General features: G+C 26.8%; 1 protein-coding gene across 1 annotated transcript in view; it reads left to right on the top strand.

Moving 5' to 3' along the window:
* Positions 1-16,010: 16,010 nt before the first annotated feature.
* The window catches only part of LOC112693006 (forkhead box protein N3-like), a 38,402-nt gene continuing 26,513 nt past the window's right edge, over positions 16,011-27,899 (top strand). The window contains exon 1 of the mRNA XM_025567867.1: positions 16,011-16,388. The gene's annotated coding sequence lies outside the window, so the exon portion shown is untranslated. The remainder of the gene's footprint in view (positions 16,389-27,899) is intronic.

Here is a 27,899-nt window from a genome sequence, read left to right on the forward strand (position 1 = left end):
TTAGAACCTCTGACCCAACTCATATTTTGCTTGTATTTTACTCGGCTTCCTAAATGTTGTGTACAACGGTATTATAAAATCGATCATCTCCATATCAAGATCCAGCAGAAACACGGATTATTAAAATATGTTTTTATATTATATTGTATATGTTTTTAAATATATTTTTTTAATATTGATAAAATTTTAAAGAAAATATGACTATTTTGATAACGAAGGAAAAATAACAATAGAGAAAACGGTATTTATTTTTATTTTTTCGTTTGGTTGATATTGCCTGTGGCTGAAAAAAAACCAATTAGGTCTGTCGGAAGAGCATAAGAGGATAGATGCTTCTATCTCTGCTCTTATTACCTTGGGAAAAAAATGCTGATTTATCCATATATTAGCAAAATATATAACGCTGAACTTAACTATGAAGGTTTGCTAAAAAAGTGTTGTTATAGTTAAACTTTTAATTTATATCCATGATTGTATTTCGAAATAATGTTCAGTATTAATCATTTATTTTGACATTTATGAAGAATTTCGCTGATCATTTTTCTACTATATATATATATGTTACGGTGAATGATGTAAACGTGGTAAAAGACGTCATTTCCCGGTAAATGACATCATTTACCTAAAAATTGGTAAACGTTGTAAATGCAGACATTCTCCGGTTATTGTCGTCAATCACCAGTTTAATTGGAGAATGATGTTTAATACTTTTATAAACGAAAATCCCAACTAGCAATAACGTCGATAACCCGAGTAATAATGTGAGATATTCTTTTAGTTTATTAGTTAGTATCGACGGGTATATTATAGCGAGTTGTATTTGCTACGAATGTGTGTTTTATAATATTATTTGTAAACATTTGTGACAGAAATGATAGAATATGGGGTGTTGAAACACAAATATACACGAGCACAAATTTCTCCATGTAAAGAAAAATTTCTAAAACTAGATGAAGCCATGAAAAAAATTAAAGACAGAGAAATAACATAAAGAGAAACAGCAGGACATGGAATAGCTGGCCATCAAGGATTTAATCGATGCAACTGCAAAACTGGTTGTGGTACTAAAAAATGTGCTTGCAATGCAGTGGAAGTGTTGTGCAGTTCAAAATGTCATAGTAACCAAAATTGTACAAATAAATAATTTGTAATATGCATGTATTTTGTTATTTTATTATTTTTTTATTTTAACAATAAATCATTATTATAAATAGTACCTGTAGTAAAAAAATCAGTGTATTATTTGAGATTTATCATCATTTACCACTAGTTTTGGTAAATGACATCAATGACCGGTGAAAGATGTACATTTGAATTTCAAATCTGGTTTTTTACATCATTTACCTACATAATCGAATCATTTTAGTAAAAGACGTCATTCACCGGAGAATGACGACATTCACCAATATTCATCTTTTACCGTAACATATATATATATGTATATAGACATATAACGTTAAATATTCTGTATATGTACTATGTATAATAATAATAATACAGTACAAAGGTTAAACATTTATTGTCTGAATAGTTACCTAATTCTAAATTCCTTAATACCTAATTCTAATTCCTCTTCCAATTAATATTTTATTATTCTCCTATATTTTGGTTGACTCCAATCTTCAGACACAATAGGTTTTCATCAAAAACTGTCAAATCATAGACATCAATAATGACACAAAACGGGCAAGGTACAAGTGTCAGATAACAGAATGCTGTTTATTTTCCTTGTTTTACTCAACTTACTTTAGAAAATTAAGGTTCTAGTATTCTACAGATATGCTTGTGAGATTAATGTAAGATTAACCTTGTGGTTTTTGACAAGTTAACAGGGAACTTTTTAGTTATTTTCGCATCAAAAAATATGTAAAGCTAAAAATAACCCAACAAATTATTTCCTCCTTGGTTAAAATTAAAAAACCTAAGTAAAAATTAGTTTCACATTTATCACATTTTTAACCGAATGACCTATTTTATCAATAATTACTAATTAACCCTTGACCTTTGTAATGAACTGTTTTCTGGATGATTGATATCTATGTATATGATATCTAACGACTATTTTGAACATTTAATCAGAACTCAAACGCATTACACATGATATTATAAATATTTGTCTCTTATAAAACAAACTAGATGATCATGCATGATACATATCAACTTAAATTTGTTAAAATGAAAATAATTAAAATTTTAAATTGGTAAGACTAGTATGATCTTATAATTCTTCATGTTATGAATGCTATGAATAAAGGTCCTGATAAATTAAATAAATATTAACAATAAAAAAATAATTGGCTATTAATGATAACATATTGTAAAGTATTTCAATATTTAATAATGATTATTTACTACGCTGAAAAAACTTTTGAACTAGTTACTTATTGTCTTACACGTACCTATCAAAATATTAAAAAAAAAAAAAAAAATGAACGATGTATATTTTTAAAATGTAATCTTCGTTTAAAACTTTATTTCAAATGAAATACTATTAATTTAGCTCAATGACAAAATTATTGTTTTTATTTATAAATTAGATAATTTGAATAACGACGAAAGAATCATTCATTCGTGCCGTTTTATCCGATATGTTTAATCAATCGATTGTTGTTAGAACTACAAAATATTTATTGTACTATCCCTAAATTATTAGTACAAAGCATGTACAATTAAGATTGAAAATAGAAATCTAAAGTTAAATTGATAATAAACAGTAATAAAAAGAGATTCAGTAGAATGACAATAAAATACAATAAAAACATAAATACATATTGCAATATAAATATAAATATTTTTTCTATGATATGCTCTCAAATTATAGAACCAAAAATTATCCCACTAATCAGTTATAATTTTTAAACTTCAATTTATTTTTTATATAATCTGGAATAAAAAATTAATATAAAAATTATTTAATATTGACGGAGTATTATAGGCAATTTATATGCATTCTAGTATAAGTATTTATCGTGTTATTTTTATTTAGTCAACAGATATAACTCAATACTAATATATATACCTATAATATAATTAAAATTACTACAAAAAGTTGTATTTTTCAATCAAAATCAAAGAGGGTATAAATATTTAAGGACGCTTTTAATCAAAAACATTATTCAATAAATATTGTACGATTCTTATAGGTACCTATTAACAAACTGTAATATTGTAATAATTTAAATGTATTACAAAATGTATTATCCATCACTTGATAGCCATAAACTATTTTACTACAATAATAATTTTATCAAAAATATATTCTCCAAGTGATAAGAATAAACATACAAATTTTCAATTTCGTTTGATAAATATTGAAAGAAAATATCCATGTGCCATGATAATGGACTCATAATATTTTTATATGCAAGACAAATAATTCGTTAACTAATAATAAATAACGGTTTTTGATCAACAATTTCGACTCTAAACTTATGTTAAATAATAAGAAATATTATTTACAATAAAATTTAATTTACCATCTATCATAATGGTTATAAATTAAAGTTCCAATGATATTTGGAATTCTATAAAATGTATAATCATACTTCATTTTTGACAGTCAATCATATTAATTTATTGATAGACAATTATTATCACTGATAATCATTTAATATATTATGAAATTACAGTACATGTCAATTATTACGTATTCATTGCCATTAATATAACGGAATGGTCTCATGTTTTCAACAACCGTTTATCTTTTCCTAACTTTTAAATACTAAGCAAATTGCTTTGGGAACCAACTGACTATAAGGTAATTTATAGACTGTATCTAACATGTAAATGTTCAATATTATTACGACTATAAATAACACCAAGCAATAAAAATGGTTTTGTACTCAAGCGGAATGTGATTATACTATTTCTACTGTTTTATTCGTGTTAATTAAAAATCTACATTAATTTTGCAAAAACTACATATTGGTGCATACGACCAATCTATATACTACATTTAATGGTATAATTATCTTATACTATTCATTATTTTTTACTATAATAATATACTTAATAATTTGAAACAAAATAATAATTGTAAAAATATAATAGTTGAGTTTTCATTTGATTTATTGGTTGTAAATTGTTTAAACTACACTTAAAAACTAATAATATTTGTATTTAAGTCATATGACAAAATAATTCATGAAAAATAAATTCAAAAACATTACAATATTCCGTAGATACTATTATAATTGAATAAAGTCTGTCCAATAAGTGTATAGTGTCGAATTTATAATCAATATTGGTTTGAGTTGAATTCAATATTAAACAAAAAACGATTTTTAACATACAGCATATATGGTTAATCTGTTACATTAAAATATAAACATTTATTTTATTTTCAGAAATATTACAATAGTATATAAATATTTAAATTTATTAAATTTAAATTATTAATCATTACATTATTTAGATAGAATTTCAATATTTTACTTACAAATTTTTACTGCAACACTTACTTATTAAATTCATATTATTAAATATTATAGTAAAATGATTAAATATATTTATAGTTAAAAACATATCGTAATATCATTTACGGATTTTTTTTAAATGTTTATACATTTTTTCAACAGCGAAATTAAACTCTATCAAAGTATATTGTATATTTTATTAATTTCCATTTAGAAATAAATAAATGGAAACTTTTATTTAATAAAATAAAATAAAAATAATGATATATACATACATACTTTAAAATTACTTATTACTATTTAGAACTTGTTAGTTTACAAGATTTGTAAATTATAAAAATGTATTAACTTTTTTATTCAACAATATTCTAAAGTAAACTTTTTAATATTTTTGTTATTTTTTTCAACTTATTATATTTATTATATAATAACCAATTGGAGTATATGAACAATACAAATTTGCAATTTAATTTTTTTAAATGTTGTCGTATAAAAAGGAAAGGCTAAAAGATTACGGATTTAAAAACAAATTGTTGAATATAAAACTATTTTATGAATGTAATAAAATAATTAAGCTTAAATCATTTTTTTTTTAATTATGTTGTAATAGGTTAAAATTGTTTTAATATAATAAGTTTAAGTATTATAACTTACCATACCATAAATATGTAATTACAAATCGTTTAAAATTAACACTTACTTTCTAGTTTTTTTCTTTTCATTTTACAAAAATTAACAATTGATTTATAATATTCTAGTAACGTGCCTAAACAAATGACACTGAATATATTATTTATTACGTGTCAGATATTATAGTGTCTTCGTTCGCTAAAACTTTTCTCTTATTTTTCTCTTTTGTTTGTTCTCCCTATAAAATAAAGGGCTATTGTAGCGGCGTCACCTCCCGTGGCTTGTTGAAAAAAGCTCTTATTATAGATTTTCATGTATCCAACATAATGCTATTCACTCAAAGTCATGATAACGAAAGGGAGAGAAAGAGAGCAATTAGATTATATTTTTTCCCTAAAATATGCTTTTATAACTTTAATTTCTTTTTTTTTTTTAACTATAAAATAAACTAATAAATATTAAAGAATTTAAAATGACATAAATTAGTCTATAATACCTACCTAAAAGTATCATATTAATAGTTAAAATACTCAACAAATATTCTTTATCAGCATGTTACAAAATACCGAGATGAATTTATGAACATCTTATCCCTTATATATAGAAATGCGTATTTTATAAATAAAAAAAAACCTTTATAAAATTAAAAAATGTTTAAATGAGTAAACTTTAAAATTAACAAGCCTCTGAAGAGATAAATTTTTCATAAATATGATTTCCAAATTGGTTATCGAATCGTGAAAACTGTTTTCTTTGCTTTAAAATAACTTTTGTATTAATATATTAACCTTTATTTACAATTCAAAAATAATTTTTTTTTTTTGGTTTACAAAAAATTATAATACAGGTTAGAGGCTTTCAAATTATCAATGAGTATAATACATTTATAATTAATACAATAAATTACAGTACAATACATTTTCTGATATCATTTTAATACTAACAGCCTATATTTTTAGAGTTGAAAGTATAGTTTAGGGTTCATACATAAAAAATAAATAAAACCTATCCAACAAACTAATTATTTTTTCTATTTTAAAAAAATTAACATCTTTGTTTATACAATTACTATACAATTAAATAACCACTATATATAATTTATATTAAGCACTTAGAATAACAGTTATACAATAATATGTATATTATTAGATAAATATAAAATACCTATTTATTTAATACAAATTCTGATCCATACTTAAATTAATTATTATTACCATTAGACTTTATACAATAAATACATAGTATAATTCATAGTACATTATTTAATTAATTTATGAATTCTATTCTAAAATGCCTGTAAATAGAATGCTTTTTATTTCCATTGAACCTTTTCGTCATAACTTTAATTGTTAAAGTTAACAACTAATAATGTTGTTCACATTTATTGATTTTATGATAATATAATTTGATGATATTTTTGGATTTAAACTCGTAAAGGTTTCATTGGCTTTAATATATTGTTATGTAGACATTCAATTAATTACATATTCTAACCATTTTATAGTACAGTAAATTTACGACGTTTATTGTGCAGCAGCAAATATACTTATCACATGTTGTTTACGGATGTTTACCGTCTTAGAAAACCTAACTTGAATATATTAAATTTCAGTTGTGATATCAATAATTTTAAAGATATATATCAACTAGCAAACTATATAATATTTTTTACTTTATTTTATAAATACATAAAGGACGTTTTGGAAGAAATAATATACTAGGTACCTATTTCTTTCTACATGGCTATAAGTAGTACCAAATACTTAATAAGTTATTTTTATTTATTTATATTCCATTACTACGACCAGTACCCAGATGAATATTATAAAATAAATGTGTATTGAAAAATTAAAGAGTTGCAAAAACCTAAGCCACACAAATACTTAACATTATGTATTATAAGTATTGATTATTAGTACCATATTCTAGGGAGGTTAGGGATAACGATTCAATGTTTTAAGCACTTTTTAGCTGAAAATCAAATGGTAAATTTATAAAATTATCCAATATTTCATATCAAGGTATCAAATACTGTTAGTATCTACTCTCCATTAATTATTATAATTTCTAATGTTGTAATGTTTTTAATCATCACAAGCTAAACTTAAATTATATCGAAGTATTAAATAGTGAATTATTTATATTTGAAGAATTTAATTAGTGTTATGCGAATTTTATCATGCTTTAACAAACGAAAAGTCCCGTGAATTCTTTTATAATATATGAGATAATATAATACTTTAAATGGTTCCTATTGTTAAAACTATCATAGTAAAATGGCTAATAACTTTTCTAAATCACTGTTTAAGACTTTCACTAATTATTCAAATATGTTAATAATGATATGTCACATTGTCAGTCATTTTAGCCACACCTATAGACTGCATAGCGTATATTTGATCTACATTGAAGGCTAATACACCAAAATTACCTACAATAAGTACTTCTTTCTGTGTTCTAATAAAATCAGAATACACACTCAGAAAAACTAAAACTAAATTTTTTAAATACCATCGTCCATGCCAATTTTCTGTTCATATAGGATTTGAATAACACATTTCATCTTAATGAATATTTACCAATACTAATCTTTTTTACTTGAAAAAATTAAAAACTTAATTGCAAGACCCATACATTTAACGCTTCGTTTAGAATCTAGAATACTCATCTACAATTATTTTAATTCATTAAAGACATGTTACATTCTCTATTTCCTTTTCGAAATTCTTCAAAATGCCATTTAAAGTGATAAATTAATAGAATATTAATTGAAATAAGAAGTAAAGACTCCCACGAGTTTGCAATAAACCTGTAACAAAAACATTCAGACTCCGAAATCTTTAGTACAGTACTATTTAAAATTATAATAGGTGGTTACGTATATTTTATAATCAATTTTAACTTTTAAAAAAGTATGAATAATTTTTTTTTCCATACAATACAACCATAGTCTATTATTATTAAAAGTAGTGAAGTGTTAATGAAGTATATTAATGAATATTAGTATATTTAGTATTAGTAATAAAATTATATACATTCATTTTTAAATTTAATTATAATGTAGTTCATATTTATATAATCTGAACAGTTTTATCACACATCGATTTTAAAAATTCAGAAATAAATATTGTTTCTTCAAAATCTTTGTAGCAATGTAGCAGCATGTTGCCAGCATATAAATTAAGTGTAGTGACTAATGAAGCATAAAATATATCAGGGCCGTCCTTAGGAGGGTGAATAGGACCTAAGTCCTCACGCTTATACTTAAATTTAGGGATCCGTTTTTGAAAAAAAGTAGTAAAACTGGTTTTAAAAATTATTTTATTCTTGTAGAATTAATCATTATACTAATACTATTATAAATGGTCGTAATCCTAAAACATTATATGAAATGTAGTTTAAAAAAAATATAAGTATTTTTTTCAAAATGGTGTTTATGAACTTTATTTCATTAATTATTATTTAATCAAATGTTTCTTATTCTTTTATTTTCAATACATTAAAGCAAATTTTCAATAATTCAAATTCGCCTTCTTTTACAAAGTAAAAAACAATAGGGACCATAGGAGGAGGAGCGGCAAATTACATCGGGGCCTATACTAGCACTTGTGTTAAATCCGGTCCTGATACTATTTATCATTTAACAATAAAATAGCATTATAACAGTGATTGCTATTGTAATATCATCTTTACTATCAGCTCCTCACATGATAAACAAAAAGTAACAATCACTGGTATCTCAGTATCTGAGTAGCAAATTATGATTGCTACTTTGAAATCACTACGAGAAAATCACTGTTACTGCTATTTAATGGCATCACTAATTTTTAGTATGTGTTCGTATGCTATTGACATCGGAAGCAATTAATACAATATTATTAAAATGCTTGGTCAATTACGTGATAAATATTAAACATTTAAAAGTGATCCTGAAAAACTTAAAATTACTAAAGAACATCAACATAAAATTTTAAAAAAAAAAATTCTTTATTAAATTTTTAAAAAATACTAAAATGATACTACTGCTGAGAGTGATTAAATTAAAAGTCAAATAAATGTGAACTTCTAATAGAGCCCAGTAGCACGGAGTACGTACTTAAGATCAGCAGTTCTCAACATTTTCATATTCACGTATCACCTCCACAGTTTGAACATTTTCGCGTAACACCTGACTTAATTATTTTTTTTTTTTTGCTTTTAGAAAATATATACGTTATTATACATGGAACTAAAAAATTATGACAGTATACATATAAGTATTTAATTCACAAAAATCAAATGAAATATGTTCCATTATTATTTTTATTATTATAATTGTTATGGTTTACTTCAATGATGATTAGTGTTATTTTGAATAAATTATAATGTCAATATCGGACTCCATGTTGGTAACTTTTAATTTTAAATCACTTTCTACGTTTAATTTATTTTTTGTGTTCATTAAGTGGGAAAATGCACTTTCACATAGATAAGTTGACACAAAAAATATTAGAAATCGTAAAACTTTTGAGGATAACGCCGATTATTCTTATTTCATGTCCAGCTAAAAATTCGAGATCATTTTGGTTTTGAACGTAGTTTTTAAATTAGAATCTCTGGTTATATCAATGAATGTTTCTTTTGCTAAAATAATATCTAGAATGTTCTTTATATAATCCTCTTCAAAACGGTTTATGTTTCATTTCATTTCTGAGTTACACTAAGAACAATATCGTGGAAAAATATAAGATTTTAATGATTATAGGTGTTCCAAAGTATCTGTAAATATATTTGAATTTAGCTGAATTTCGTTGTCTCCCCAAAATTTATTTAGTGTCTTAAATGTTAAAAAATAATTCTTGGATCCTTGCGAAATAAATAAATCAAACTTTCTCACGAATACATTAACTTTATCACTAGTATAAAATATATTTGTGTTTGAGCCATACAGTGCCATACGTAGAAGATTTGAACGATTCATTATATTATTTTCATTATAACTTCATCAATATCAGTAAGAAAAACAAAACATTTTTTTTTTTTTATCAAGGGAGATTTCCTTCGCATACCACCAATGACTTTACGTGTATCATTAGTGGTTTAATACCACTGATTGAGAATCCTTGTTTTAAATGGTTCAAATGAACCACATAATTAGGGTGGGTGGGTGTTTACTGAGTGGTATATAAAGTTATAATTGAATAGACTTATTTAAAATTTGTATAAAAATATGAACATACAAGTTACAACGCAGTATAAAATAAAATACATTCATTTGTCGTACATCGCTTGCATAAGAATATGTAAACACAGAATTGTAAACTTTATTGAGTGCGAGTGTTGTGTGTTCTATTTTGATCTTCAGACAATAAAATTATTGTATCAATAATAATAACGTGGATTCGCGTTTTCGTGTTACTCCTTTTGTAATCAGGAAATATAAATAAGAAATTTAAACAATCTATTTTCATTTTAAAAGACATATTTAATTTTATTTTAGATATTTTGATATAAAAGACCAACGTCCCGTAGTATCGCAGCTTTCACACTAGAATCTTAATCGTGTTTATGATAATTTTACCAATTTTTCTTTTTTTTTTAAAGTCCCAAGTATTTTGATAAGTTTAAGAAAATTAGAGGAAGCCTTAATAAAACAAATTGGCAGAGGTACGTGGAGTTATGTAAAAGAAAAAATTAAAAAGCAAAAATGATTACGTTTTTATTGAAAATTATTTTCTAAAAAGGGAAAAAGTTTAAGTTACCATTTGAATAGCGTAACTATCTACTTATTACCAATACATATAAAAAAAAAAAAAATCAACTTTTTATATCCAATACTATCATAATTCTAAAATTATTTTTATTTTATTATATTCATTATAAACAAATTAATTTAATTAATTAATTTGAGAGTCGTTTGTCAAAAATGTCGCGCACCGCTGGTCTATCATTTGTTTACATATTAATATTTATATAAAAAATAAATTCATAAAATAATCTTATAAAAAGTCTAATTATATAATTTCCACATGAAACTGAAATTAGAATACTTTGAAGTATGTATTTTACCAATTTTACCTTGGTCAATGGTTAGTAATGTGCAGGATAAATATTTGGAATTTTTAAGATATTCAACACTTTTTCTTTAAACATTTTTTTTCAAAACAAAAAATTGGATGAAACTTTTGAACTAAATAAGTATTGTTATTAATAATATTGCTTAATTTGGTTTAGAATTTTTTTTTTTTTATATATATACTCATCATTAGAGAAACATTAATTTTCGTATTTGGGTATTTATTTTAATTTTTTTATTTATTTTTGTTGTAAATATCTGATTTATTTATACCTCTATTCATCATATTAGGTAAAGTCCATTGGGTAGTTTTGTGGTAAGTTCCATACTAAGATTATTTGAACCACCATTTTTTTTTTAAATCCCTGTCACTGAAGAATGACGATGTTAATTCTGAAAAAGTAAAAATTCGAATCAGTTATAGTTAAAGTGATGAATATGAAAATTTTTAACTAGTATCAAATGATTTACGACCAGAAAATTTAATTTGTGATGAATAAAATGCATTTTTTATATATTAATTTGTCCATTCATTTATTTTTATTTTATTATAGTAAGTGTGTATAAATATACAATATGTGACGAGTTATGACGAGTATTGAATAAATAAGTAAATAAAAATAATATGTTTTAATATTATATTATAAAAATTGTTTAAAAAAACCTTATTTTATAATGTGAGGACATCATAGACGCAATTTGGAGGGCTTGGGTGTGATTAGCACCTCCATTTTCGAAATTATCACCCCTAAATATATTCATGTTAATTCACATTTAAATACTCATTACTTATTATGTATAGAAAAACAGAGTTTTTATTGTATTAATATATAAGTTTATTATTTAAATAATTATGATGTAAGTTAGTCCTTCGTCTTTCGTCTCTTCGGTCCTCGAACTGGATAATAGTAATACATAGGTTGTCAGATTTTTAAATCCCTAAACCTAAACCATCATATTGAATGATTCTTTTTTTATTTTAATATGAAACCGAAATAAGTATATAATTTTATAATTTAAATATTTATTGACTAATGCGAAAATAACTTATTATTGTATATAACCGATTAGATTACAATAATATAATAATATAATGTACAATATTTTTTTATGTTTTATTATTTAAAAAAATATAATCTTAAATATTATTTCCTCTCAGCACCCCTAGTTTTTCATTTAAATTGCGCTCCTTGTGAGGATCCTAGCAAATTCTTTTTAAAAAAAAATTATTGATGTTCATGGATATGGACCATATCCATATTATATGTACATATAACTATATCGTATAGTTATAGGTAGATATAATATCTAAAAGATGTTACAAATATTTTGTCCTGAGTCTAGCAAAAAAGTAAAATTTATTTTAATGTAAGAATATGAATCTTATTATTATAGATATGATATTTGAAATATTTATCTTATATGAAATTATAAAATTAATTTACTTAGAAGCTGTATTATTAAAGTTTTGTTTTAGAATATTTAAGATTTATTGTTTAACAGGAATTTTATTTTCTCCATAAAGTAGTTTTTAATTAATTTATATTGAATTTGGATTAAACATTACTTCATAAAAAATACTTATTTCCAACGGATGTTTTTAAAATTTGTTAACTGAATGTTATTTTATCTATATAAAGAACTGTAAATATATTTTATGGAGTAATGTCATCAAAATTGATTATTTTTATGTCAAATATTTTTTCATCATTGAAGTCAATACTGTTCAAAATTATTAGTCTGCACAAACTTCAATTTCCGGTCAAGTCTGAGACAATTAATGGTTATATACTTGGACTGTACCATTTACAAACTATTTCATAGGTATGCGATTTATAAGTTATACATATTACTTTTACCCTAGTAAAATAATTTTTAATTGTTTTGAATTATTTCTATTGGGAATGCATATACATTTATTTATGTAAAAATAAAAAAGTCAGTGCAGGATTTTTATATCAAAAAAATTGCCTAAATTCATAATATTTGCATTCGCTATTGAATTTAATTGTAAAAAATATAACATTATTTATTTAATTTATTAAACTCATTCTAAAAATTATAATATTGGTATATTAAATTTTATGCTAATATTTCATAATACATATGAGTTTATAATAGGTGGATACAAAACTTAATTTGAGTAATTGATTAAATAAACAATTTCGTTAAATTACATCAAATAAATCAAATACAGCTATATAAAATAATAACAAATAACACATTTAAGTGTATTGTACAGCTTAAATAAATTAATCTGTACACATTAAACTTAAATTCTCTCAATTTTTCTTATTTAAAATTAAAATAATTGAGTTTAAAAAAATATATTCATAACTTAAAAGCTTATTTAAAATAAATTACTATAAAAATAAAACGAAAGTCAAGTAAAATATAAATATAAATTATGATAAACTATAAACAGATTAAAATTTCAAAAATGGAATATTAAAACAACAGTAATTCAATTACACATGATAATACTAAACTATTAATATTTTACAGCAAATTTTTTGACATAAGAATAATAATTAAAAAAATGTTACTCAATAACAGATAAACATACAAATTACTTATAATAAAAGTCAATTAAAATATGATCCTCAAAAAATAAGTAATATATTTTCACTTTTTTATGTTATTGGAGGGTACCCACTATAAATTTTAATTTATTCGTAATTTCTGTGAATTCATGTGTTACGTTTTCTTTGTTGTAATTTTTATTTAATTATTTATTACATACCTCTATATTTATTTTTATACTCGTGTAATTGCAATAATAATTTATAAATTAAAAAATAAGATCATAAATATTTTCTAAAAACATAATTATATGAAATATTTAAATAGTACATTAGGATACATTGAGTAGGACGGAGGTTTATTATTTTCATAAAACACCACAATGAAATTATTATTATTATTATATTTATAATTGTTCAGGCAAAGATTTAGAATTCAAATTAGCCAATTAAGAATGGTCAATCAGAATGATCCAGGTGTGTGAACCTACTATATAATACACATTTTTTCTGCAATCTACATAGGAAAAGAAAAAATAATAAAATTATTAAAAATTAAATTTAAATGTTTCTTTTACATTATTTTTGTTGTTATCCTTATAACTAAAGTCCAGTTTTGTATGCATTTAAAAAGCCTTAAATAGTAGCATGTATACTTTAAAAAATCTTTAACTGAGCTTGATATGATTTTATTTTATTTTTTAATAATATGCAAAAATATGCTCTAACCCAAAATAAATACATTTAAATATATTTTATTAATTTTTCAACCATAAATATTAATGCACCTCTATAAAATAAACTTAGTATCTCAAGTACAGATATCAACTTATAACATTAATTAAAGCAAATATTTACACATATATTGAACAAATAGAACAAATATTATAGTTAGGAATAATAATAAAAAAATAAAATTGTATTAAAACCTTTTATACCTATTATTTTTTTGGTAAATATTTACAAAATATAAAAAGTATTGAAATCTAATAAAAAAAAACTACAGTATAACAGTAATTACAGTATAAAAATAAAATTTAAAGATGAATAAAAACGTTTTGATTAATAATTACAATTTATGATATTTATTTTTTTTTAAAATAATTTAAGAAATGTATTTTTTTAAATGTTCAGGTGTCATATTTTTATTATCACTTATTATTTGTTTATAAATATTAAATGATCTATCCACATCTACTGATGTCAGTAATACGTATGGCCCATAGAACAAACAGTGCAAATCTGATCGGTTTTGATATTTAAATCGCTATGCATTTATATGCAAAATAAACTTTTTCCCATGCATTATCTGCATATGCGTATAAGTGCAAATATTAGCCCCCCCCAGAATTATTTGTAGTATTTTTGCTCATTTCGTCGAGTAGTCTTTTCATTTAGTATAGTGTTTTTTCATTATTATTATTATTATTATTATTATTGTTTTTGCAGCCCCACCCCAAGTATATTTGATCACACTACGCCTATGATTGTCTGTTACATAAATCGTCAACATTTCTTGCTCCTATCAAACTACATACACTCTTTACAAATACGTAAATGCATACAAATCTGAAATATAATTATAACAGTTTTAAATAACAGCCTACGTATACAAATTATCAACAATAAAAATTGTTTAAACCCATTTTATACTATAAAATATAATTATTGAAGTAGAAAACGTAACTGCTTAGCGTGCAGTGCTTTGATCCATGGGAGTAATTTTATTTTAGTAATATATTAAATCGAAAACGGTCGGATTAAATAAAAATGAACGTTCATACGATTTCAATCAACAACGTTTACATGTGTTGAAATCGTTTGGCGATCCAAGCAATAATAATAAGCAAGTATAACAATTTTTAACAGTGGGCATGAAACGTTATTGAAGAGTTCAGCGGACGAAGAGCGACGTTGAACGTCGTGTAACATCGTAAAAAACAACAAAATAAAAATAGGTATCGTCGCGGACCCGGTCGCGGAGAAAACCGTTTGTTCCGACCAACGTCGGATAAACAATACGGTTATAATAACCGTGTAACATTATGGTTCATAATAAACGGTAATCTTATCTGTGTTCGTCTCTCTGGAAGTAAAATTCGAGATGCGGCGACGGAGCACGTCCACCGGACGGAGACGGACGGGCTGACCGCGCCGGCAGTCGCAATCGTAAGCGAATAAACACCCGAGCGGTGTGCACGTCGTCTGCGTTACTTTTTTTTCCAAAGAATTTCATCATCGGAATCCAAACCGTTGTGACGTTGCCCGTCCGGCCGAATCCACAAGGAGTAGGGGCATCCGCCGCGGCGTCGGGCGAACGGGGGGAGAAGGGGATCCGTGACGTCATAAAGTTTGTTATACAGTTCATCCCGTTGCCAACTTCGGTCGGTGTACAGACCGTCAGCTGATACCCACGCACGCACAATCTCGCCGTCGTCATTCCGCGCTCGTCCTGCTCGCGAACACGTCGTTGAAATCGCGGTCGACGCCGTCAGTTTAACCCTTTTTTTTTTTAATTTTTTTTTTTTTGTACATTTTTCTCCAAAGTGATTCCCGGTGATCTGTGCGTGTGTGTGTGTTTTTTTTTTTTTTTTTAAATTTTGACCGGAGTGCGGTTCGGTCAGAATCACGAAACGTTATTCCACGTGAAACACGCGAATTGTATTTATTTTTGTTTCGTCTTCTGTTGCACAGCCTAAACCCATACGTTATGTTTACGTAACCATGGTAGACAAATAGATTGGTCGGGTCGTCAGCAATCTCAAGGTAAGAAATTTAAAAGAAATGCAATTCGTTTATTACGTGTAGATTACTCGCCAGTATGTTTAGAGATGCCCATTTAATTTCTTTAATTTGCGTGGTGTTGTCGAGGCTTAAACGTCGTTTGATTATCAAAACACGTTCTGGACAGTTTATATTCAAATCATAATTTGAAAATCTAAATTTACTTTCGACGTGTATTGTTTTAATCATCGACAATCATCGATATTAATATTTTTGTATACATATGCAGTGTGTACAGCTATATATATATATATATATATATATACAGACTATATGTAAATATTTATACAGGTTACCAATGTAAAATTATTTGAAGTCGTTTAATTCGTTGATGGAGTCGATGTTCCAATCCTGCAATTAATTTTAATGACCAAGTTAATGGCGTTCTACGAGCTTATATATTTTTTATACCGCTAAATTTAACTCATAAAACTATGATACCAAAGTAATACTTAATTCCAATGTGATATTTTTACCGCGATAGATGGCTTTTTGATTAGAACTACGTAATAATACTAGGTACCGTAACTGTGTATGGTTTTAAAATTAAAATAATCGTCTACAAGGTATTTTAAATATTATGATTTTCTCGTATTGCCTATTGCATCGTTCTTTATCCTTGACTCGTAAATACAGCGATTGAGGCAGTCCTATTGTCCTATTGAAAAAATAATGATCTATGAGTATTAGAGTTCATATCTCCTGCGTGGAACACGTGTTACAACACCGCGTATTGTTGGTGAAATGTTCTATAAATATGTACTCGCTGTTATATTAATAATTTAAAAAATATGTATTGTCAGACCAATGGAAATAAAATTAGTACAATATTTTACTCGACATTCATACGAGTATGTACAATATGTGTAGTACATATATATTAGAAGTACATACTCTAATGCCGATTCCATTATTTTTTATCAAAAACAACAGTCAAACAGTCCAAGTTAATTTGTTCAGTTTTACGATCTTTATTTATACAGGGAACATTTAAAAAAAAAATTGTCTTTATAATTTACACACCACAATGTACTATGTTGTTGAACAGTTGTCCCTACCCAGTACCCCGCTTGTTTACCATCATATATGCACATACACACGTAACACAATCTGTCTAATCGCAAGCGCACAGTCCACGTTGGCTTACACGTGTGCCTATTAAAATCGTAAGCGATGTACACAATTCAACGATCAGCCAAGGATCTTGAGTGTTTTCAATCAAATGTATTTTCTCTCGCCCGATGACCCACATCGTGCTCGCTCAACTGGAACGTCGTCCTGTTAACATTTTCTCAACATAATGTCGGAAATTGAACTACATTATAGAATACAATAACCCATCGAGGCTTCTTTTTAATATGAATAAAAACCAAACCCATGTCTGTTCCATTATACCGTAGGCCGTTCATGGTCTACTTTTTGAATTTACTTGGTAACGAGTCAAAACTTTATAACTGTTAATAGCACAATCAGTTTAAAAAAAAAAAAAAAAACATTACATTCTTAATATTCGTCAATATAATTATATATAACATAATAATTTATTCATAAATTAGTATGCAAACACGAATGTATTCCAAAAAAATTGACATTGTATACACACTTGACTATTCTTTTTCTAAATGATACCAATTTTTATCAACAAGTTGATTACATTCAAATGTTACGTTCGAAAACATGGTAATATTATTAAAAATGTTCGTGGGTAATTTCCTTAAATAGTCGTGTTTCTGGTATATGCTTTTCTAATAGAACTCGTGGCCGCGTTATTGGCCGGCGACGTCATCATCGAGCGCGTCCGAGAACGTGGGCCGTTACCCTGCCAACGGCATCGTATACGGTAACCGGGGCAACGGGTATGGTGTTGCCCCGTGCGACCGATAGAGTGCCGCCACGAGTGTTGGACTTAAGATGAGGTAAATAAAAAAAAGGGGGAAAACAATTGGTATTCATAAAGTCCATAAGAACGTAAGATTATTGGACGTAGTCGATGTGACTATAAGACGAAAGCAGTTATTCCTTGGCCATTAAGTATAGAAAATAGGTTGATTAGATAAAATAAGAAACGGCGATGAGTACCGAGAGTGTTAGATTTTGATTTTCAGTTCAATGGCCATGGCCTGGTTTCATTTTTTTTTTTCTCCGTTCGGTTAACTCCTCCGTGTGCTGTTCGGAAAACTTGTTATTAGTGTAATGGAAACTAAACTTGTTTTTCTTGATTTAATCCCGAGTTCAATTCTTCGACATCCAGTTTTGCTTTGATTATACGACCAAATATTTTGGTTTTTATCCTGTAATTATTAGTCGTAACTAATTTAACGTATGTTTAATTATGCACAAGATTGTAATTAACACGGCCAATCAAAACGTAATTCCGCTCCGACAGTTCAGCTATCGTTAAATATTGTAAAACGTATATATAATTCGTCATAACTAAACGACCTATGCAGCTTAATTGCTATAAGCTGTCGCGTATGCCGCTGCAGCCAAATGTCACGTTCGCACAAAACGTTCGATAGGTTTATATTTAATGTGTTTGATTTTGTACCGGGTTTCTGGATATATTCGTACGATTGCGGCGCAATACGGGAACCACCGCTGTACGGCACGTGCCTCGACGAGGTGCGAACGCGTTGTTTTACGCTATCCTGGTTGTTCGAACGTCCGCGGTACAGTCGTAAATAAATATACAGATAGCAAGTGTGTTGTGCGCGAACAATATGGATCTGTTTAACTTTTCGACAACCAAATTATTGTTTTTTTTTTTTTTGGCAGTCAGTGAGTGACAAACCCTTCGGCCATCACCGAAGAACTTTACAAACGTTTACGTATCGCAACGAATAAAAATAATTTAAAACTTGATTGTTCCTCGATGTCTCCCCTCCGCCACTGACGCGCGATTACGCACGTCCGATCCGCGTTTTCACGTCGATTGAAGTGTTCAATCATTGTTCCGATCCACGTACGTACGAGCATATCAATAATAATAATAATAATGTAAACGTTTGGATTTATCGAAAGAGAAAAAAAAACCCAACGTTGAACGACCGCGTCGCCGGGTCGTCGGACGGACAATCCGTCGGAAACGTAAAACTCGTTATACCACTGTGCACGCGACGACACGGTAATATTACATCCATAACAGTTGTGCGAGTACTGGTCCTCGTCGCAATGTCGCGACATCGTCGCCGTCGCTATAATATTATTATTATTATTATTATTATTACTGTACACAATTCGCAGAGATAGATAACGATTAATAAGCTACGAAAGAAATGTTGCTGCTGCTGCGCGCGCGCGTGTTCCGGACGCGCAATAAACCGATTGTCAAGGATGTGATTTCGCCGCGGCGGACCGAGTGTCGTGTTCTGTTCGCCGCCACCGCCGCCGCCGCTACGGCATGTTTCAACAACGGTGCCAAGGTCGTTAACAGCGTAGTTTCGTTGTTCCACATGCTACGATATTTATCATTATTATCATTATCATTATTATGAATGATGACATAGTACGTGGTGGTGGTCTGCGGCTTTATTGTTTACTGTGTTTTAGACACGTCTTCACCGCGGGAAGACAAATAATATCGTTATCGGAAATTATCAACAGCGTACCGGCGGCGTTGCCCTCGATAACCGAACGCGTAGCCCCACGTCCGCATCCCGAGCGCAACGTGCCCCGCGATCTCGGGACATAATGGACGTTGGACATAACCCGCCGTAGGGGTACAGCCTATGTCTTGCGTGGTCAGCGCGCGAAAAAGCGTCGTAGCAGTTGGTCGGTGGAACCGTTCTGGACCCGAAGTCGTCTGCATCACGCACGCGTTACGGATACCGCGGGACGGGGAGTGAATGTCACGAGGCGGTTTTAAACGCGCACGCGCAGTGACGACAATGAGCACATTTGCTTTGGTTCACGATCACACGCCCCGTATCCAGCGTAAACATCGTACGGGTCCGCTACATCGGATGAAAACCGATGATCAACCGTAATTGTACGCGTGATAAAATGTCCGCGCACCAAGTTAGCGGATCCAGCATCCGTTCACGGTCGGGGCGCTGTACATGAGAAACAATATAACCGTGTGCGGGAATGTTTTTTTTTGTGAGGAGGATAAACTCTTCCCCCCCCCCCAACAAAGATAATGTGACGATATTGTACCGAAACCGTCAACGTTCATTTTTATCGTTTATCATTTATTTATTTTAAGTATATTTTATTTTTAATGTTATTTTTTTCCAACGGGAGCGGCACTCGCCCCCCCCCCCCCCCGGTGCACCCTCAGAACCACCCACGATACGTACACGTATGTTACGCGCACTCGGTAAAAACCCGAACAGCGATCAGAAGCGGATCTCTACGATCGGGTTTTGTCCGAGAACATGTCAACGAATTCAACATTGCACCACTTGCACCTGCCACGACATGCGCGACGGAAAATTGAACAACGACGGCGCACTGCTGTTAGGGTACCGTGCCCGCCCCGGGCCTTATACTGTGTGGCTTACCACGACGCGCACTGCAATATGTGCAGTACACAGAGCAAAGTGTGCAAAAGAATCTTGTTCGTTGGAATCGCAGAAATGGGCTTACTTACGTCCAACAAATATTCTAAGAACGGAACGATTAATATAGTTCCTAATGAATTCGTTTCGAATCGATTTTCAAAATGTATCGTCCCGGGCTGCAGCCCATTATTTAAAACACAACGCGGTGCACGAACATTATCGACAATTCCAGACCCTGGTGTATCCACGCATAATTACATGTCATACACGGTGCCGTGTAGCAGTACTTGTTATACGCAAGCCGCGGCGGTGTGTCGTACATGCACTCGTGTATGTAACCTGAATCGTTCGCGAACTATCGTTTGACCCGTAGACTGCTAAAACTACATATTATTGTTATTATTATTATTATTATTATAATTATCGTTTTTTTATGTGCATTCGTATTGCTATATCATTACACCCCGGTTAATAGTGTCGTTATTGGCGTCGTATACTCTCCGTCATATCTATCCCTTCCCTCCTGCGACCGCGCGACGCGGACATCACCTCACGTTGTTAATATCAAGTCGTTAAAAATAAAAATAAATTACATTCTGAACATCAAAGGAAATACAACTCTACGTGTCCGTGCGTAGATAATTAACATGTTCAAAATTCAGAGTCGGGCCCCGCCTCTTTCCTGAAACGCTTGCATACTTTAATAAAAATAATAAACATTTGTATTTATGTAACACATATATTGTTTATAAAATACCTAAAAACATGCCGCGAGTAGATACAGATATGTGTGGGATTAGTCGTAATCTGAAATTTGTTTTCCGTCTTAACGATGGCGTTTAAAAATGTTTGTAGGTACACACACATTTACGATTTCACTGAAATATGCCGCACTCCCGTTTTTCATAGTTTTGTTTTTAGTACGAACGAATGTTTGCATTGCTTGGATAACCTAATAAGTCTCAAAATCCCTTTATGATGTAAATTGATCTCCAGAGATTTTTTTTTCGCTAAGTAAGGCCTATATAATGTACAGTTTGTTGTGTTTCTAGTTGGGTCCTCGATAATTTTCTTCTCTTACCTTCTAATTTAGACTTAGGATTGTCTTTGGTATTATTAAATTGGCTTAAATTCTGTGCTCCATAGCCTGTTATTGAATATGAATCGATAGTATTGTATATTTTATATGGACTTTCATTATATAGAAAGTCAACAAATATTTTAGTTTAAAAACTATTCCAATTAAGTATAGTTGAAAAATTACTTATATAAATATTAAAAATCATATACGGTATTTAATATATATTATTATAAATTTATATTATATTATTATAAATCTCTCTTTATTAAGGGTATTAATAATTTTTTTTAGTTAAATTGACGTTTATATTCAAAGCATTATCTACTAAAAATATAAATGAAGAGTATAACATTTGATTTTTTTTTTTAAATAATAAACTCCTTTGGAATATAATTATATGATCTTATACAAATTATGAATGTAAATCATACATTTGTAATTTATTTTTTCATTGAGCCACAATTGATATTTGAAATTAAATGCGTCGTTGAGATAAAATCAGATGGTCATAAAAATTATCTTTTGCACTACTAATAATAATTATTTATTGACGAAAATAAATTTAATTTGCATGATACACATTGAACTATACATTATTTAAATTATATTAATAAAATCATTATAAAAATTGAAAAAATATATTGATATTAATGAATAATACATAATTCTAATTCGACTTTTATAAAATAAATAATTATTACAGGAGGCAAGTAACTGATTCTGAAAATTTTGAAACTATATCTAAGTAACTTACTGCTTATCTTTATTTTTATTTTAGTAAATTATTAAATCGTGAGACGTTTTCTTCAGACAGCTATATCTCAATATAAATTTTACCAATTTTTATGATTTTTTTTTTTTAACACTAGTTCTCAGTGTACATATGAGTCATATAATGAGAAAAGTCCGAAAATGTATCAATTAAATAATTTTCGGAAATATTTAGTTTTTTGTGCAGTTGTGTAGCGAAGCACATTCCTTATCATGCCCACATCTTTGTAACACCCACTACTCTTATATCTACTGCTGCATTATTGTCATCGTTGGCATTTCTTAATAAAAACCATAACAAAACTCAGATTTCGTCATTTATGTACAGAATTCACTAGAAAGAACACTGAACAGTCTTTTTTTTTTTTTTTTTTACAGTGAACTCTTACATAATATTATTATTATTATTAGTTTTTATTTAAAATAAAATTTCCCATAGTAGTTAATGGAAATTGTTTATTTTGTTCTGTAGCATGTACAATATTTAGTACGGAAAAAAACTATTGAGATATTCGATTAATATTTAACTTAGTGATAAATAATTGGGAAATTTATAAAGAATTTGTGATTGGTAACCTTTTGAATAGACTACATATATACCATGTAATTATAATGATTACGACAATTTAATGAGCATAGTTGTTGAGTATACTGGTCATTTAACTTAACCAGAGAGTAGGGGTTCGAGAAATCTGACAGAATTTTGCATGGTGGAAAGAGGCTAAATCTTAAATCTAGTCGGTATAATATTTATCAAAATTAATTCTAATTAACACGCAAAAAAAGTAACAGTCGATGAATTATCGACAGAACGAAGATATCTTACTATACTTATTATTGTATTTATTTTGATTATCAAAGAAATTAATTTTATTAATAAAAATAAAAAAATTAGGGGTAAGTATTTAAAAAATGTTGAAGTAATATAAAAGGTGAGGGCGAGCAAAAATATTAAAAAGTGTGCTAACATAATACTAATGCATTAGTCGACTTTATTCAGATAATACATTTCATGTGAATAGATAATATATATTGATCTTACCGAGTTTATGGATTATGGTTCAGGTACTATAATAGGTAATTAATTTTTTCCTGGCCCTGTTGACACAGGCATTAAAGTGTTATAGTTTTTATTAATAATAACAATGTTCGAAATTAATTTATTCCACTTAAAGAAATAAATGCAAACACTAAAAACAAGCGTAATATCTATTAACTAGAATATGTAAAAGTTAAAAGGTTAAGATAATCGTTTAAATTAAAATTTAAATTAAGTTATTAATACGATAGATCATTTAAAAAATTAAAAATATAAATATTACCAAATAACAAAAAAGACACAATGGATATAGTTTTTAAAAAATTTCTAAAATAATAATACACAAATTCGTTGAAATGTCCATTTGTTAGTCAATTTTTTTTTTTTTTTAGATGTAATGTTTGCATTTTCTCATATGAGAATGTCGTGCGTAAATCTACAAATGTTATTAAAACATAAGAAATTAAATTACTTTTCTGTTATGTTTTTCCTAAACATTATTGTTAATTATGATGTATACATTTTTATATTTATATTTGTATATATATTTTAACAATCTTATTTTTTATTTCTTTTTTACTGTAACTCAGCAGCGACGAGTAATTCAGCTAGTATTTATATTTAATTAATGTTTTGTTATAATACATACTTTATGATAAAATCTTATAATTTTACTATTTATATTGATAAAAATATGAGTTTTCTTTATTTTGACTAAGAAAATAATCCAATAATTATTTCTTTGTGATGGATAGAAAATATTCAAAATTAAAGGTTAGATGTATTTATTTAGTAGATCAATCATGTAAACATATTGACTTAATATTTTACTTATATACTATCAAAATTGATATTAATTTAAAAAAAAAAAACCAAATCGGATCATTATGATTGAACTATAAATATCTAATGTATATACATTATCAGTAAAGCTGCTAAGGTCAGTATAATGATATATAAATCATCTGACTAACTTCCAAAATAGGTACTATTTATCACTAAGAAATGAAAACGTATTAAATTAATAATTTAAATTTCTACAAATCATTACGAAAATATCGTTAACTAACAATTCATGAATTAATACATTACACGACATTTAATTATTGAACATTATTATAATATTATATTATACTGATCTATGTATACAATATACATTTTCAGCTCTTTAATATTAATTAAAATAATTTTACCAAGATTGCTGAATATAAAATCAAAATATCACGACTATCCTTATTCTTCTTAAAATTTATGAAAACTAGTTTGTTTTCAAAAGGTGATATAACTGTAAACCAATATTCGTTTTAAATATTCGCTTGATATAATATTAAACATGCTTCAGTTGCTACGGTTTTTTAAGGTTAGCGATTATTATTGAACTAGTTTTTTTTTTTTCATTACTTTATGAGTTATGACTAACCAACACATTTTTTATTCATTGCAGTATTATATTTTTGACAATATTGTTAAAACTATATCTGTTTAATAGCTTCTTGTTAAGATAAAAAATATTCTGATAAATTAATTTAATACAACAAAGTAGGTACTTTACAACATTAAAATTATTGAAATATTTAACTTAAAATATTTGATTGTTGTTAATTTATATTCATACATTATTAATATATATATATGAAATTAATATGTTCTAACCTTAAAATTTAAAGTTATCGAATAAATTAAATCACATTACCCTCTATATTAATTATAAATATATACTATACATTTTGTTTGAATTTGAAATATGCTCAAAAATATTCTGTATACAATAATTTTAATATTAATAAAAATATCCTATGCAGTTATACTTAGTAATAATCATTTTTTATTTATCTCATTCTTTACTTAACTTATTAACTCAATTTATTGTTATTTTTGGCTATTAGTAAAATTTTAACTGTGATTAGGTTTCATACATATATATATATATTTATATATAATTTGAATAATTTAAATGAACATCCTGTTCTATATTTTATTGAATTTTTAAACCTCGATTTAAACATTAGACTAGTTTTAAATGAAACTAGAAGGTTTATGTAAAATATGTTGTTGACAACAGCTGTAAATAACTATTATAGTTAATCTTGATCTGCCCCAAGTGGCAATTATTATTATTATTTTTTTAATTAAAAATTAGAAAGTTATGATTTCATATCTATGCACCAATATAGATAATACCTAACCATAAGTGTGTATAAATATATACATTTTACATATATTTGTATATATGATTTATTTATTATTGTATTATAGTCTATTCGTTTTAATTGTCCATGTAGTTATTATTAAACAGATCGATGTGTTCACTAATTTAAATAGTGTTATTTATTTTACACGAAAATTATATTTAAAAATTATAGTTAACTACAAAAAATTAACGAATGTACGAACTTTAATTGTAATATTGAAAATTAATTTACCAATATATTGATGGTAGAATCATTTGTTATGTTTATATTAATAAAGCATTAAATTTATTAAAAATATTAATAAATTGTTAGAATTTAAATTGTTAAATTATTTTCTTATTTTCAAGCTTAATATTCTATAGACTGCACATATTTATAGATACAGACGTAAAATAATAATAATCGATAGTAATATAGATTAATCTGTATTAATATCGATTCAATAATAAAAAGGTAAATAATAAAATACTATGATAAAATTAATTAATTAATATGCTATTATGGTTGACATAAAGTAGTAAAATTGTGTTCATATTATCTATACATTTTATATGATCTACTTCATCTAAAATTGTGTATATTTATTACTTGTTACTTATTCTACTACATAGTTATTTACGATCTACTACATTGCTTTTACTTATCATTGTTTTTTATAAAATGTGGTTAAAAACTAATATATAAGTTAAAAGATTTAATATAACAACAATGACAGTTAATATTATTTCTATAAAATAACTTCCATTTAATTTTTAACTATAAAATAAATCATTATTTCATGAATTATAACTATATTTATTTGTAAATTGAATATTCGAACACGATTTGCCCTTACTGACTCAAACATTTGAAAATATATTTATAATTCATAAATTCCTTTTATATGTAGATATAATTTTATAAAGGATCTTAAAACTTAAAATAAATATTTTTCTAATCAAAAAATATCTTTATTTTTAAAAAATAACTAATAATTGACATTAAACTGTTAAAAAATAAAGTTGAGTAGATAAAAATCAATTTTTTAAAACAATATACAACAATAATAAACATAAAAATTATCACATAGGGTTTATGTAAATTAGTATGAAATGTAATGCAATCTCTAATCATGTTTTAAATTATTTAATTTTAGGATCTAATTAAATGTTGTTAATTTTGACTCGCATTTGTCAATGATAAAAATAAATTTAAGTAGCACACATATTTTTTTTTTCAATATCACTCATATAAACAAATTGCATATTTACAACTATTATTATTTAATATAAAACATAACGAAATTAAATAAAACCATTAACTAATTAGTTAAATAGTCTAGTTAATTTTAAAAAATTATAATATATTTTTAAATAGACCAATTTCACCACCAAATACATCCAAAATTAACCGATTAGAAAACTTAAGCATTGCGTTAAATCGAATCCGTCCTTTTTTTTAACGAATTATTATTTAATATATTTACTTTATAATATTGTATTTCAGTTATAAGTTGTATAATATATTCCAAATCTGAATTTGTACAATAAATTATATAATTGAATGCTTGTATAATAATCATAGTAAGAAATGCAGTTATATAATATGGTTTAAAGAGCTTTTTATTATTATTATTTTGTAATGAAAATGATCTTTAGTAATTGAATATAATATATATTATTTTTAATAAACTTGATAAACAATCTATAGGCTTACAATTTTACAATAAAATATGAAAAATTGTATTTATTTGATGTTTTTTCAACTCCAATATTAGTTCCCAAATATTTCCATGATTGCCTAAATTTCAATAAATACTTATTTATTTACTTCGTGGTAACTCATTGCTCATTAGTTGAATGATTGAATATAGGGGTCAAATATTTTAGATATGTCACACTATTATTGCAAAAAGGATATCCGTACCAT

Source organism: Sipha flava, unplaced genomic scaffold (assembly GCF_003268045.1).
Source record: "Sipha flava isolate LNK unplaced genomic scaffold, YSA_version1 80_pilon_pilon, whole genome shotgun sequence".
Classification (NCBI taxonomy): Eukaryota; Metazoa; Arthropoda; class Insecta; order Hemiptera; family Aphididae; genus Sipha; species Sipha flava.